General features: G+C 44.7%; 1 protein-coding gene across 1 annotated transcript in view; it reads right to left on the reverse strand.

Annotated features, from left to right (window-relative positions):
- LOC136628679 (uncharacterized) overlaps positions 1–12,649 on the reverse strand; it is a 256,103-nt gene that overhangs the window by 36,980 nt on the left and 206,474 nt on the right. The window lies entirely within an intron of this gene.

Raw genomic sequence — 12,649 nt, forward strand, 5'->3', positions numbered from 1 at the left:
CTATTAATGATAGTACGTTACAGTACAGAAGTACTGAAGTGTATTATCATAGTATTGCAGGCTCAAGCCCTCTACAGGGAGATAAAACTATTGTAATAAAACTTTTGAGCACTTTCCCCTCTTTGATTAAAAAAATGTATTAACAGCAAACACTGTAAAAAGAAAAAAAAAGGCTTAAAACGGAGACAAAATGCTTTTTTCAATTGTTTTGCCTTGGAAAAAAATAAGGCATGTGTGCCCCTAAATGGTGGCACTAAAAACTACAGCTTGTCACAACAAACAAGCCCCCACAGAGCTGCGTCAAAATGGCCATGTCAATGGAAAATTATAAAAGCAGATGAAGACCCCCTATTAATTGTTGTGTCCTTATGGTCATAGCAGGCCGTGTCACTACGGAGGTATAAGGGAGGGACAGAGAATCCTGCCAGGAGATTGTTCAAGGCTTCCTAAAGTGTTCCTTTGAAGAAAACGCTTTGGGGACAAGGCCCTACAGTAGAAGCTCCTGAGCTCCCGGCTCTTTGGGAAGTTGGGACGTCTTCCAGATCTCGTTGGCCGTAAACATGAGATGCATCTGTGGCTTCATGTGGAGTTCGTTCTCTTAGAGTTTGGCTTAGCCAGTTAGAGGCTAACATTAAAGGGGTTGTCCCGCGCCGAAACGGGTTTTTTTTTTTTTTAACCCCCCCCCCCCCCGTTCGGCGCGAGACAACCCCGATGCAGGGGTTAAAAAAACAACCCACACAGCGCTTACCTGAATCCCGGCGGTCCGGCGTCTTCATACTTACCTGCTGAAGATGGCCGCCGGGATCCTCTGTCTCCGTGGACCGCAGGGCTTCTGTGCGGTCCATTGCCGATTCCAGCCTCCTGATTGGCTGGAATCGGCACGTGACGGGGCGGAGCTACACGGAGCCGGCATTCTACACGAGCGGCCCCATAGAAGACTGCAGAAGACCCGGACTGCGCAAGCGCGGCTAATTTGGCCATCGGAGGGCGAAAATTAGTCGGCTCCATGGGAACGAGGACGCCAGCAACGGAGCAGGTAAGTATAAAACTTTTTATAACTTCTGTATGGCTCATAATTAATGCACAATGTACATTACAAAGTGCATTAATATGGCCATACAGAAGTGTATAGACCCACTTGCTGCCGCGGGACAACCCCTTTAAGGATTAAACTCTCCAAGAGCTGGTGAGAGGCCTGGGGTGTGTGTCAGAAGTGGTGTCATGTCTCTCTAAGGAGAGCACCTAAAAAGTGTGTGGAGACACCTAGGGATGAGTGGGTCGAAGATGGCATAGTCGCTCCCCAAGGAGAGCACCCAAAAGGGGTGTGGGGACACCTAGAAGGTGAGTAAGGAGACTTATAAGGCCATGCTAGCTCCTCTGGGTAATTTATGCAAATTCGGAAGATGGAATTACTTAGGGACCTTTCACACTGGGACGGAATTACACTGCACGATGCAGCCAAATCCGCAACTGCAAATTCCACACGTCTAAATGCGGATTTTGATGCGGACTTGGAGGCACGTTTTAAGCCATTTTCAATTCTGCATCGCAATCTGCAGATAGTCTATGGATTTTGGTGCAGACTTTACTGCAGCTTGTGATGCATCGTGCGGCCTATTCCTTCCCATGTGAGGTGTCCCTTTACCATACGGTCACAGCCATAGGGCTCCGGCACACTTACGATAAGATCGATGAGAGAGTGAATAAAAGCACAGAATCATGAAACTAATGATTTTCAATGGCTTCCTTCACATTTGCGATGTTTTCACTGATGTGACATGGAGTGAAAACTAAAAATCGCAGTATGTCCTATCTTGCTGCATTTTTGCTTTTTTTTATCTCCCATGTTTCACTATGGTGCCTCCTTTTTATTGCATCACAAAGAAGGAACAAGCGATGCATTTTTAACATTAAGAAGGCCTATTAATTTTCGCTCTAAAAAATCATGGCAAAATCGCAATTGGCAGTGATGTTTTTGCGAAAAAGGCACGAAGGAGCCCTAAATGTATGCTGTGACAGCTATGTGACCAATACAGGTTCATGCGGCTGGCTAATGAGTTAAGTGGTGCTTTTAGGCAAACCATATGGCCATTAACAACCTGCAGCTGCTGAACACATCATTCATTGACCTCTTAACGACCACCCACACGTTTCTTCACTGCGGCCATCAAGGGGCTTTATTCTGATAAAAGTAATAACAATAAAAATGGCAAATACCACCTTTTCCCCCCCTTACGATGTAAAAGAAATTTAAAAAAAAAAAAAAAAAAATCACACATGCGTTTGTAATGACTTTATTTAACCCCAAAGCGTTCGCCATGAAGAAGATACAAAAAACATGGCGAAAATATCTGGATTTGCCTATGTTGCAGGGGGAGAGCACATGGTCCATCTAATCTGATATCTATATAGAGACATAGAAGATCATGGCAGGAGGAGAGCCCATGGTCCATCCAGTCTGATACCTATAGAGAGATAGAAGATGATGGCAGGAGGAGAGCACATGGTTCATCTAGTCTGATATCTATATAGAGACATAGAAGATGATGGCAGGAGGAGAGCACATGGTTCATCTAGTCTGATATCTATATAGAGACATAGAAGATGATGGCAGGAGGAGAGCACATGGTCCATCTAGTCTGATATCTATATAGAGACATAGAAGATGACAGCAGGAGGAGAGCACATGGTCCATCTAGTCTGATATCTATATAGAGACATAGAAGATGACAGCAGGAGGAGAGCACATGGTCCATCTAGTCTGATATCTATATAGAGACATAGAAGATGACGGCAGGAGGAGAGCACATGGTCCATCTAGTCTGATATCTATATAGAGACATAGAAGATGACGGCAGGAGGAGAGCACATGGTCCATCTAGTCTGATATCTATATACAGAGACATAGAAGATGATGGCAGGAGGAAAGCACATGGTCCATCTAGTCTGATATCTATATAGAGACATAGAAGATGATGGCAGGAGGAGAGAACATGGTCCATCTAGTCTGATATCTATATAGAGACATAGAAGATGATGGCAGGAGGAGAGAACATGGTCCATCTAGTCTGATATCTATATAGAGACATAGAAGATGATGGCAGGAGGAGAACACATGGTCCATCTAGTCTGATATCTATATAGAGGCATAGAAGATGATGGCAGGATGAGAGCGCATGGTCCATCTAGTCTGATATCTGTATACAGAGACATAGAAGATGATGGCAGGAGGAGAGCACATGGTCCATCTAGTCTGATATCTATATAGAGACATAGAAGATGATGGCAGGAGGAGAGCACATGGTCCATCTAGTCTGATATCTATATAGAGACATAGAAGATGATGGCAGGAGGAGAGCACATGGTCCATCTAGTCTGATATCTATATAGAGACATAGAAGATGATGGCAGGAGGAGAGCACATGGTCCATCTAGTCTGATATCTATATAGAGGCATAGAAGATGATGGCAGGAGGAGAGCACATGGTCCATCTAGTCTGATATCTATATAGAGGCATAGAAGATGATGGCAGGAGGAGAGCACATGGCCCATCTAGTCTGATATCTATATAGAGACATAGAAGATGGCAGCAGGAGGAGAGCACATGGTCCATCTAGTCTGATATCTATATAGAGGCATAAAAGATGACGGCAGGAGGAGAGCACATGGTCCATCTAGTCTGATATCTATATAGAGACATAGAAGATGACGGCAGGAGGAGAGCACATGGTCCATCTAGTCTGATATCTATATAGAGGCATAGAAGATGACGGCAGGAGGAGAGCACATGGTCCATCTAGTCTGATATCTATATATGAGACATAGAAGATGATGGCAGGGGGAGAGCACATGGTCCATCTAGTCTGATATATATAGAGACATAGAAGATGATGGCAGGAGGAGAGCACATGGTCCATCTAGTTTGATATCTATATAGAGACATAGAAGATGACAGCAGGGGGAGAGCACATGGTTCATCTAGTCTGATATCTATATAGTAACATAGTAGATTATGGCAGGAGGAGAGCACATGGACCATCTAGTCTGAAATCTATATAGAGACATAAAAGATGATGGCAGGAGGAGAGCACATGGTCCATCTAGTCTGATATCTATATAGAGACATAGAAGATGACGGCAGGGGGAGAGCACATGGTCCATCTAGTCTGATATCTATATAGAGACATAGAAGATGATGGCAGGGGGAGAGCACATGGTCCATCTAGTCTGATATCTATATATAGACATAGAAGATAATGGCAGGAGGAGAGCACATGGTTCATCTAATCTGATATCTATATAGACACATAGAAGATGATGGCAGGAGGAAAGCACATGGTTCATCTAGTCTGATATCTATATAGTAACATAGTAGATTATGGCAGGAGGAGAGCACATGGTCCATCTAATCTGATATCTATATAGAGACATAGAAGATGATGGCAGGAGGAGAGCACATGATTCATCTAGTTTGATATATATAGAGACATAGAAGATGATGGCAGGAGGAGAGCACATGGTCCATCTAGTCTGATATCTATATATAGACATAGAAGATAATGGCAGGAGGAGAGCACATGGTTCATCTAATCTGATATCTATATAGACACATAGAAGATGATGGCAGGAGGAAAGCACATGGTTCATCTAGTCTGATATCTATATAGTAACATAGTTACTGCCATCCTGCCATCATCTATATAGTAACATAGTAGATTATGGCAGGAGGAGAGCACATGGTTCATCTAGTTTGATATATATAGAGACATAGAAGATGATGGCAGGAGAGCACATGGTCCATCTAGTCAGATATCTATATAGAGACATAGAAGATGAAGGCAGGAGGAGAGCACATGGTCCATCTAGTCTGATATCTATATAGAGACATAGAACATGATGGCAGGAGGAGAACACATGGTCCATCTAGTCTGATATCTATATAGAGACATAGAAGATGATGGCAGGAGGAGAGCACATGGTCCATCTAGTCTGATATCTATATAGAGACATAGAAGATGATGGCAGGAGGAGAGCACATGGCCCATCTAGTCTGATATCTATATAGTAACATAGTAGATTATGGCAGGAGGAGAGCACATGGTCCATCTAATCTGATATCTATATAGAGACATAGAAGATGATGGCAGGAGGAGAGCACATGGTCCATCTAGTTTGATATCTATATAGAGACATAGAAGATGACAGCAGGGGGAGAGCACATGGTTCATCTAGTCTGATATCTATATAGTAACATAGTAGATTATGGCAGGAGGAGAGCACATGGACCATCTAGTCTGATATCTATATAGAGACATAGAAGATGATGGCAGGAGGAGAGCACATGGTCCATCTAGTCTGATATCTATATAGAGACATAGAAGATGACGGCAGGGGGAGAGCACATGGTCCATCTAGTCTGATATCTATATAGAGACATAGAAGATGATGGCAGGGGGAGAGCACATGGTCCATCTAGTCTGATATCTATATAGAGACATAGAAGATGATGGCAGGAGGAGAGCGCATGGTCCATCTAGTCTGATATCTATATAGAGACATAGAAGATGATGGTAGGAGGAGAGCACATGGTCAATCTAGTCTGATATCTATATAGAGACATAGAAGATGATAGCAGGAGGAGAGCACATGGTCCATCTAGTCTGATATCTATATAGAGACATAGAAGATGATGGCAGGAGGGAAGCACATGGTTCATCTAGTCTGATATCTATATAGTAACATAGTAGATTATGGCAGGAGGAGAGCACATGATTCATCTAGTTTGATATCTATATAGAGACATAGAAGATGATGGCAGGAGGAGAGCACATGGTCCATCTAGTCTGATATCTATATATAGACATAGAAGATAATGGCAGGAGGAGAGCACATGGTTCATCTAATCTGATATCTATATAGACACATAGAAGATGATGGCAGAAGGAGAGCACATGGTCCATCTAGTCTGATATCTATATAGAGACATAGAAGATGATGGCAGGAGGAGAGCACATGGTCCATCTAGTCTGATATCTATATAGAGACATAGAAGATGATGGCAGGAGGAGAGCACATGGTCCATCTAGTCTGATATCTATATAGAGACATAGAAGATGACAGCAGGGGGAGAGCACATGGTTCATCTAGTCTGATATCTATATAGTAACATAGTAGATTATGGCAGGAGGAGAGCACATGGACCATCTAGTCTGATATCTATATAGAGACATAGAAGATGATGGCAGGGGGAGAGCACATGGTCCATCTAGTCTGATATCTATATAGAGACATAGAAGATGATGGCAGGGGGAGAGCACATGGTCCATCTAGTCTGATATCTATATAGAGACATAGAAGATGATGGCAGGAGGAGAGCGCATGGTCCATCTAGTCTGATATCTATATAGAGACATAGAAGATGATGGTAGGAGGAGAGCACATGGTCCATCTAGTCTGATATCTATATAGAGACATAGAAGATAATGGCAGGAGGAGAGCACATGGTTCATCTAATCTGATATCTATATAGAGACATAGAAGATGATGGCAGAAGGAAAGCACATGGTTCATCTAGTCTGATATCTATATAGTAACATAGTAGATTATGGCAGGAGGAGAGCACATGATTCATCTAGTTTGATATATATAGAGACATAGAAGATGATGGCACGAGGAGAGCACATGGTTCATCTAATCTGATATCTATATAGAGACATAGAAGATGATGGCAGGAGGAGAGCACATGGTTCATCTAGTCTGATATCTATATAGTAACATAGTAGATTATGGCAGGAGGAGAGCACATGGTCCATCTAATCTGATATCTATATCGAGACATAGAAGATGACGGCAGGAGGAGAACACATGGTCCATCTAGTATGATATCTATATCGAGACATAGAAGATGACGGCAGGAGGAGAACACATGGTCCATCTAGTCTGATATCTTTATAGAGACATAGAAGATGACGGCAGGAGGGGAGCACATGGTCCCTCTAGTCTGATATCTATATAGAGACATAGAAGATGATGGCAGGAGGAGAGCACATGGTCCATCCAGTCTGATATCTATAGAGAGATAGAAGATGATGGCAGGAGGAGAGTGCATGGTCCATCTAGTCTGATATCTATATAGAGACATAGAAGATGATGGCAGGGGGAGAGCACATGGTCCATCGAGTCTGATATCTATAGAGAGATAGAAGATGTTGGCAGGAGGAGAGCACATGGTCCATCTAATCTGATATCTATATAGAGACATAGAAGATGATGGCAGGAGGAGAGCACATGGTTCATCTAGTTTGATATATATAAAGACATAGATGGCAGCAGCAGGAGAGCACATAGTCCATCTAGTCTGATATCTATATAGAGATATAGAAGATGACAGCAGGAGGAGAGCACATGGTCCATCTAGTCTGATATCTATATAGAGACATAGAAGATGATGGCAGGAGGAGAGCACATGGTCCATCCAGTCTGATATCTATAGAGAGATAGAAGATGATGGCAGGAGGAGAGCGCATGGTCCATCTAGTCTGATATCTATATAGAGACATAGGAGATGATGACAGGAGGAGAGCACATGGTCCATCTAATCTGATATCTATATAGAGACATAGAAGATGATGGCAGGAGGAGAGCACATGGTCCATCTAGTATGATATCTATATAGAGACATAGAAGATGACGGCAGGAGGAGAACACATGGTCCATCTAGTGTGATATCTATATAGAGACATAGAAGATGATGGCAGGAGGAGAGCACATTGTCCATCCAGTCTGATATCTATAGAGAGATAGAAGATGGTGGCAGGAGGAGAGTGCATGGTCTATCTAGTCTGATATCTATATAGAGACATAGGAGATGATGGCAGGAGGAGAGCATATGGACCATCTAGTTTGATATCTATATAGAGACATAGAGATGATGGCAGGAGGAGAGCTCATAGTCCATCTAGTCTGATATCTATATAAAGACATAGAAGATGATGGCAGGAGGAAAGCACATGGTTCATCTAGTCTGATATCTATATAGTAACATAGAATATTATGGCAGGAGGAGAGCACATGATTCATCTAGTTTGATATATATAGAGACATAGAAGATGATGGCAGGAGGAGAGCACATGGTCCATCCAGTCTGATATCTATAGAGAGATAGAAGATGGTGGCAGGAGGAGAGTGCATGGTCTATCTAGTCTGATATCTATATAGAGACATAGGAGATGATGGCAGGAGGAGAGCACATGGTCCATCTAGTCTGATATCTATATAGAGACATAGAAGATGATGGCAGGAGGAGAGCACATGGTTCATCTAGTCTGATATCTATATAGAGACATAGAAGATGATGGCAGGAGGAAAGCACATGGTTCATCTAGTCTGATATCTATATAGTAACATAGTAGATTATGGCAGGAGGAGAGCACATGGTTCATCTAGTTTGATATATATAGAGACATAGAAGATGATGGCAGGAGAGCACATGGTCCATCTAGTCAGATATCTATATAGAGACATAGAAGATGAAGGCAGGAGGAGAGCACATGGTCCATCTAGTCTGATATCTATATAGAGACATAGAACATGATGGCAGGAGGAGAACACATGGTCCATCTAGTCTGATATCTATATAGAGACATAGAAGATGATGGCAGGAGGAGAGCACATGGCCCATCTAGTCTGATATCTATATAGTAACATAGTAGATTATGGCAGGAGGAGAGCACATGGTCCATCTAGTTTGATATATATAGAGACATAGAAGATGATGGCAGGAGGAAAGCACATGGTCCATCTAGTCTGATATCTATATAGAGACATAGAAGATGATGGCAGGAGGAGAGCACATGGTTCATCTAGTCTGATATCTATATAGTAACATAGTAGATTATGGCAGGAGGAGAGCACATGGTTCATCTAGTTTGATATATATAGAGACATAGAAGATGATGGCAGGAGAGCACATGGTCCATCTAGTCAGATATCTATATAGAGACATAGAAGATGAAGGCAGGAGGAGAGCACATGGTCCATCTAGTCTGATATCTATATAGAGACATAGAAGATGATGGCAGGAGGAGAGCACATGGTCCATCTCGTCTGATATCTATATAGAGACATAGAAGATGATGGCAGGAGAGCACATGGTGCATCTAGTCTGATATCTATATAGAGACATAGAAGATGACGGCAGGAGGAGAGCACATGGTCCATCTAGTCTGATATCGATATAGAGACATAGAAGATGAAGGCAGGAGGAGAGCACATGGTCCATCTAGTCTGATATCTATATAGAGACATAGAAGATGATGGCAGGAGGAGAGCACATGGTCCATCTCGTCTGATATCTATATAGAGACATAGAAGATGATGGCAGGAGAGCACATGGTCCATCTAGTCTGATATCTATATAGAGACATAGAAGATGATGGCAGGAGGAAAGCACATGGTTCATCTAGTCTGATATCTATATAGTAACATAGTAGATTATGGCAGGAGGAGAGCACATGGTTCATCTAGTTTGATATATATAGAGACATAGAAGATGATGGCAGGAGAGCACATGGTCCATCTAGTCAGATATCTATATAGAGACATAGAAGATGAAGGCAGGAGGAGAACACATGGTCCATCTAGTCTGATATCTATATAGAGACATAGAAGATGATGGCAGGAGGAGAGCACATGGTGCATCTAGTCTGATATCTATATAGAGACATAGAAGATGAAAGCAGGAGAGGCCCATCTAGTCCAGAATCAGCGCCCCGTTGGTCAATAAGTTGGGACTAATATTACATCTCATCCTCTTTTAAATGAATAGAGCTGAACTACAATGCTAAACCCATACAAGAACAGACGTGTTTATGTTACTGGAAAAACATCAGACCCTGCGGCCGCTTATCCCATGATTAGCCAGCCATGTGGACGAGATTTCTCAGAAATCTTGTCCACACGAGACAGCAAATCCGCCGCGGCTAAGCTGGCAGAAGCCGGCACGGATTAGCCGGCCGCAGCATGCTCATTCTTTTTCTTCCTCGGCTGCGGACGCGCTCTCCTCTATGGAAGCATCGGCCGCAGCGGAAGAGTGAGCATCCGGGCCAGTTCAAAACCCGCGGCTAAGTGCGAGATTTCCGCCGGGATTCCGCTGTGTGGGAACCCAGGCTTACTATTCCTGGACAAACCTCTTTAACTTCTTTAAGTTCCTCCTGATAATGAGACTCACATCATCCATCTCCAGGAGTCAGGAGGGTGGAGCCGGACCCCGGGCCCCATCACAGAGCCTCCCCCGCACCTCCTGACCAATAAGGAGAAGATCCTAGAGCTCACCAAGAAGATGACTCATGTTCCAATAAGTTGTCAGGATGTCACTGTCTATTTCTCCATGGAGGAGTGGGAGTATATAGGAGGACACCGGGATCTGTACAAGGACATCATTAAGGGGGACTACCGGCCGCTCACATCTCCAGGTAAGAAGAAATCCCTTCGTGTTTCTCTCTTTTTTTTCTAAGGGTCTTGTTGCCCATCATTGTGGACACTTTTGGCCCCATTGAAGTTTTAATACCATCGGGTGGTCCAGTATATGTTGTACCTTTCTGTGCTGTACAGAACAACTCAGTAGACTGACTACACTATTCTATGCAGGAGCATTCTGTGAAAAAAGTATCATGAAATGGATAAGATGGGCCTCTATCGGCTCCTTCTGTCAAAGGTCCACATGTGGAATCGGTCCTGACAAATACTTTCCAAACAGAGGAGGAGCAGAAGTATTTCAGATAAGAGCTATATAAAAGTATAAGTGAGCGTGCATGACGTCTTCTAAGTGTGCGACTTGGGATTAGTGACTTTGGATTCGGGGACTTTGGAAGAGTCACTTGTATTTCTTTTCTGCTTATCTATTTGAATTTTTACATATATCTTTTTACCTTATCTATTTGCATGATCCCTATTTAGAATATGCTCCATGACTGACAATACTGTCCAGTGTACATCTTATGCCATGTATACAGTCCTGGTACAGCCATTCGAAGGTGCATACTGCGGTACGAGATGTCAGCGTGTTGTGCACTTGGAAGCCCAGATCCTGGATCTAATTGAGCAGCTTGCAACACTGAGATCCATTGGCACCATAGAAAATAGTTTGCTGCTCACTAAGGGTAGATGTGGGGGTGAATGGTAGTATAAGAGTGCAGGATGAGCAGGCAGGTAGCTGGGTGACAGATAGATGGAGGAGTAGAGGGAAGAGAACCAGGGAGGCTAGTCCTGAACTGGCACAACCCAACAAGTGTGCAAAGTTGGTGTCAGGACAGTGTCCGGGATATGGGGGTCCCTGGGATATCCCGCAACCCCTGTCCCTGCCTACTTGCCCCCCTGGGCTAACCCCCAGGGCGACAACTGGGCGACGGTCCCTACCCTCACTAGGGAAGCGGGACACGGGAGACAAACAGACACTGAGACAAGCAACGGTAGAATGGTCAGACAATCCGGGTCGGCAACAAGAGGGTACGCAGTACGGAGGGGTCAGGCAAAAACGTAGTCAAGTCCAAAAGCAGGTGTCAGAAAAGCCGAGGTCACAAGAGCAGTCAGGATAAACGCGGGTGCAGCTGGAGAACCAAACTAACACTGGCGAGGCCTGAGAGGAAAACACACCTATTTAAATGCTGTCAGCGCTCCCGCCCCAGAAGCTGATTGGGGCGGGGAGCCTGACAGCAGCAGGGCTAATCAGGGCGGTGCTGGGGACACGCCCCCAGTCTAGCTGCACAGACAGTTACTAGGGAAGCCAGCCTGGTAGTCAGGACACTAGAAGCACCAGCTGCCTCCCTAGCAACCCGGCGGCGACCAGTCTTACAGCGGCCCGGGGAGATCACAAGAACCGGGGTACCTCTGCGCCGCGCTCCTGCACCCCGGGTGGCCGGACCGGTGGTGCGGGCACGGCGGCCCCGAGAGTTGCCGGTTCTGACAGTACCCCCCCTTCTACGGGGGTACACCGGACCCCCATGGCCAGGTGCGGGCTTAAGCGGGAAAGCCCTGTGGAATGCCTGGACTAGGCGTGGCGCATGAACGTCCCTGGCAGGGACCCACGTCCTATCCTCAGGGCCAAATCCTCTCCAGTGGACCAGGTACTGCAGCCCACCTCTAACCCGTCGGGCATCCACAAGCCTTTCTACTTCATACTCCAGTTCCCCCTGTACCAGAGAGGGAGGAGGCGGGTTCTGGGTGGGGAGAACTGGAGTCACATACTTCTTAAGCAAGTTCTTGTGAAAAACCTTGTGGACCTTCCAGGGGTCAGGAAGTGCCAACTTATATGACACCGGGTTGATAACCTGAGAAACCGTAAATGGGCCAATGAACCGAGGAGCAAGTTTCAGGGAGGGAACCTTAAGTCTCAGATTCTTAGATGATAATAAAACCTGCTCCCCGACCACAAAAGGTGCAGAGATAGTACGTCTTTTATTTGCGTATTTACGCAGTTTCTCTTGGGAACCCTGAAGGTTCTTACGAACCTGGGCCCAAACTGTGCACAGTTCTTCGGCGGATATGTCGGCGGCCGGATTGTTCGAGACCAAAGGAGTAGAAAGCGAGAACCGGGGATGGAACCCATAGTTACAAAAAAAAGGTGACAGTTGGGTCGACGAGTTACCATGG

Source organism: Eleutherodactylus coqui, chromosome 5, assembly GCF_035609145.1.
Source record: "Eleutherodactylus coqui strain aEleCoq1 chromosome 5, aEleCoq1.hap1, whole genome shotgun sequence".
In the NCBI taxonomy this organism is placed as follows: domain Eukaryota; kingdom Metazoa; phylum Chordata; class Amphibia; order Anura; family Eleutherodactylidae; genus Eleutherodactylus; species Eleutherodactylus coqui.